This window comes from Misgurnus anguillicaudatus, chromosome 2 (genome assembly GCF_027580225.2).
Source record: "Misgurnus anguillicaudatus chromosome 2, ASM2758022v2, whole genome shotgun sequence".
NCBI classification, from domain to species: Eukaryota; Metazoa; Chordata; class Actinopteri; order Cypriniformes; family Cobitidae; genus Misgurnus; species Misgurnus anguillicaudatus.
In genome coordinates, this window is record NC_073338.2 from 18,337,507 (window position 1) to 18,342,567 (window position 5,061).

Below are 5,061 nucleotides of genomic sequence, written 5' to 3' on the forward strand. Positions count from 1 at the left end.
TTTCACAAATGTTAATTGTTGCAAAGAAGATATACTTGAGTAGATGTAAAGGAGAACACAGAAAATCAATAGATAATATAAGAAGTAGAATATAGCAGCTAAGGATAAACTGTACAAGCAAGCGTATTAATAATGTAATGTATACAGTAAAGTGCTAAGTTAAGCCAAAGTTGGCTGACTCTCTCGGGGACTAAAACCCCCCTAGGAGAAAACCCTGTGGGAAAAACTCCTAGAAGGACAAAAACCCTTGGGAGAAATTAATATTTATATATATAAACAGGGTAGGGATAGGAGGCGGGTAAGCGGATTAAACTGGTTCAGCCGGTGGTCGCGCATCGGCTGGGCATCACGTTGAAGGACAGCCAGTAGATCAGTGGTGTGATGACCTTCACAGCAACAGGAAATGGGTCTGTTTGTCCCATTGTCCTCAGGGTCGAGGACGAGACATGGAGAGAGAAACAGAATTCTATTAGCGTAGGGGCCGTTCACATGTAACGCAAGTGTCATGCAGTATTGTAGTTTAAAAACGCTCGGTTCCAGACAGGCTACCTATTGCAGCAATAGTATATTACCCATATGAGGTATGTGAGTGCTTTGTTCTAGACAAAATAACTATTGCGGGACAACTACAATTACTGGACATTTTATGTGAATGCTTTGTTAAAGAAGAATGTCTTAAAGGCGGAGTCCATGATGTTTGAAAGCCAATGTTGATATTTGAAATCACCTAAACAAACACGCCCCTACCCCAATAGAATCTGGACCTTCTGTTGATAGACCTGCCCCACACATACGCAACCCGGCATTTGATTTGATTTGATTGGCTATAAGTGTGTTTTGGTAGTCGGCACGTCTCCTTTTCCAACGCGTTTTTCAAACATCGTGGACTCCGCCTTTAAGTTTAGATTTACGAACGCGTGCTAAGTGATATAAACTGTGACTTGTTCAGGTTTTTATTATTATTTTTATTTATTTATTTTTTCTGTTCCATTCAGTGCTTTCTTCCAGAAACAACGGACCATATGTCAGCTCCAAATCAGTTCATATCACTTAGTTCATATCACTTAGCACATCGTTCGTGGCTCGACTTGTCTAGTCTGTTTTTCAAGATGTCTGCTGTCTGAATACGCGTAATGTGCTGTCTTTATAAAGTAGCTTCTTATTAAACTGTTTGTACACTTACAAAGTTCTCAATGCTTCGGTTTGCATGTAAGGACCCTCATTATGCTACTGTGGTAGTGTGAGGCTATTTTGAGCCTTGTTAGTGGTATTAACTAGCGATTTACTTGTACTTACTCTTTGCCCCATCTACTAGCGCTATACGCTAATCTGTTTTTATTGATAAAAAACTCTTTACATTCGATTATCATGAAAACGCATCCCAGAGAACGATCTACTTGGTCACCATGTGTTAATTACCCCTACCCAGATGGCAAGCACATGTGGGCCACCTCAGGCAAAGATGCCGCTCTGCTGGCCTTCTTATGGCCCGAATAAAAGGGATGTGAACCTAAAGTGGCTCACATGTAAAATAGCAAAAATGGGCCAAATATATCAAATTACATGTGGGCCTTTTAAGGCAAAGATGTAGTGCCCACGGCAACATGTCATCTTAATATGAACCAAAAGTGGCCCATCCGACAAATAGTGAATATAGCCCAAATATCAAACAACAAATATGGGCCACCTTTGGCAAAAATGCTGCACAGCAGTCACAGGCTAATCTTGGAAAAAAAACAAATGTGGCCCTCACATGTTGCAGCAAATGTGGCCCAGCTCTTTACAAACATGTCTGGGCCAGTTTTGGCATAGATATGGCACGGTAAGCACCGGTCATGTTGGTTTGTGTCTAAAGTGGGCCACATATGTTGCAGCAAATGTGGCCCAGTTCTTTTAAAACATATCCGGCCCGGTTTTGGCAAACATGTGGCACAGTAAGCACCAACTCATGTGGGTGTGAGTCTGAAGTGTCCCATATATGATGCTGTAAACGTGGCCCAGCTGTATAAAGATGCATCAGGGCCAGTTTTGGCAAAGATATGGCACAGTAAGCACCGGCTCATATTGGTGTGAATCTGAAGTGGTCCACATATGAAGTAGCAAATGTGGACCAGCTGTATAAAGACGTGTCAGGGACAGTTTTGGCAAAGATATTGCACAGTAAGCACCGGCTCATATGTGTGTGAGTCTGAAGTGATCCATATACCCAGCTTACAGAGAAAAGTTCTAAGAACATTCCCTGAAAGTTCCCAACGTTCCCAAAAACTTTCTGCCAACATAAAAAGTGTCCAGTTTTCTTGACATTCTAAGAACATTTCTGTGTTGCCTGAACGTTAGAGGAATGTTACATTTTACCATTGTCAAACATCATGAATGTCCTGTCTAAATGTTAACACAATGTTTAAAACAACAACTGTTTTTTATATTGACTTTTTGCTTGTTATGTGAATGGTAGAGAAACATTGCATTTTATTATTTTAAAACTGTTATAAAACATTATTTCTGAATGTTCACTAAAAATATTGCTGTAGAAAACATAATTCACTTATTAGGTTTAGAGGTTGATGCTTTGTTTAATTTTAAGTCACCATTATTGTGATTGGTGTTTGTTTTAGTTGAGCCATTGACTTCTTCCCCATTTTTTTCTGGTTATCTTTCTTTGAGTGTAAAAATACACATTTATTATGGTAGTGCAACGTTAACAGTGCAATTCTGTGGTTGTTAGTATATAATGGTAAAAATCATCATGCAAGTAGAGGATTTACTCAATAAAAGTTTATTTTCTGTTAATGTTATATATAAAATCCAGCATTTCACAGCAGTTTGTCATTAAGGAGTTTTAGAAATTTTAGCAAAAAATAACTGCTGTATATTTGGGATGTACAAACATCAAGAATCAGACTATGAATCTCAACCATGGTGACAAAGAAAATTGTAAAAAGTTCATTATTTAGCCATGTCGCAGTGCATGCTGGGAGTCCTGGATGAGTTTTGTAATTTGTTAATACCCAGCATGCATTGCAGCATGACGTTTTTCATTTAATTGTCACCATGGTTGAGATTCATACTCTGTTTGTGGCATCACTCTGGCTTGTTCGTGGGTGAGACGTGTCAAACAGGACTGGATCATCACACAAGTGCCATCAATCCATGCCAGGTGTGGGCCGAGTCTGGGACAAAATTTTAATTAACTATTACCCAGATTTGGGCCAGATCTGCATTATTTGCTTTGCGTTTGGCTGACATGTGGCGTTTCTATGGTTTGCTTATGGTAAAGATCTGGAAAAAAAGAGGTGGACCGCTCAAGTGCCATCATTCCATGCCAAAGGTGGGCCAGATGAAGGTGTCAGATGTGAACCAGATCTGGGCCACAGCAATTTTGCTATCTGGGTAGGTTCATTTTTCACCGGAGTTGCCCTTTAATGAAAATAATATGAAAATAAATCAATAAAATGGGCAACCAGCCTTTGGAAGAATCCCTCTTTAAATGACCTGTATGAATGGATTTTATTTCCTATCAAATTAAGGTCTAATGGACAGTAGATATGTTAGTTAAAGGGTTTTAGGTATGATATTAAGAAAGAAAAAAGCACTAAAAAGACCAATAACCTTGATTATTAACCTATTGATACAGTATACACCATTTCCCCATGATATATGTACTTACAAGGCATTTGCCCAACGGCAACTATAGTTGCCGCTTGGACTTTTGACTAAGTATATAAAAAACTATAGATCTCTTGTAAGATTTGTTTTGTTTGGATGACTCTAGAGACCTTCATGATTATGTAGATACATAAATGTCAACCAAAAATACTTGTTAGTAAAATGAAAATTACCTTTCTTTGGGAGGGTTTGCCTTCGCCATGTTTCTTGGAAGAAGAGGTAAGAAGTTGACAGCCTCATGTGACAGGAAGGAGATAAATACCTTTTCTTTCTTTTTTAAATCCTTTATTTGATTGTTAGCTTGCATGTCATTGAGAAATAAAACATGGATAACATCTAAAAAATTCTTAAAAAAAGGAAAATGACAACTATGCACTGTGGCAACTATAGTTGCCGGTGGGCTGAAATGAGTTAAAGGACAAGTTCAGTATTTCACACCCAAAGCCCTGCTCTCAGACCGTTCACGATGAAATAGAACGGCCCCGACCGAAACCCGGACACATGATGCTGGCCCGAGAATTTTCGCCTCCCATCTCGGAACAATCCTTCCTAAAATGCACCAAACCCTCATCCACAAAGACGCGAAACCCACCGAGCGGCCAGGGGCGCCCACCGACATGCCACACAAAAATCGCTGCAAAAGACGCACTCCAACAGGTTTTATTGTAGTTTTGTTCAACTCCATTGACTTGTATTAGATGTGCTATGAGGTACGGTATTATTCCGCGCCGGAACTTTTTTGTATTCTTGCAATTGGCAAAGGTGGATTATCGCCACCCACTGGGCTGGAGTGTCTATTATTCAAGCTCTCAGCGGAAGAATATACGGGTGTGAGGCGTTTGGAAAAATAGGTCCACAAGTTTACAACGAACGGTAAAACACCTGTTGGAAAGCATATTTTGCAGCGATTTCTGTGCGAGCACACCAGTGAACACCCCCGACAACTCGGCGAGCCCCACGTCCCTGCAAACGAAAGTCCAATGCATTTTAGGAAGGATTGTTCCTGTGCACCTATGCAGCCATTGTAGAGGTGGAAGGTGAAACAACAATCACCCGAAAATTCTCGGGGCAGCCGCACACGTCGAAATTTCAGCCAAAACCATTCCACCTCACCACAAACAATCCGAAAACAGGGCTCCAAGTGTAAAACACCAAACCTGTTCCCCAATGTTTCATGGCCCTATGTGTTCTTGTTTTGTGTTATGTTGGAGCATGGAGTCTGGATTTCACAACTTCTTGGCATTGTTTGTCATGTGTTTGAAACTGTGCAAACGGGTCATGGAGTTGGTGTTATGGTCCATGTTGTCAGTATTTTACAATTATTCAGTGTACATGATGTAAAAAAAACAGTAACATTGTACAGTAAATTATAAAAACAAGAAAATATGTGAAGCC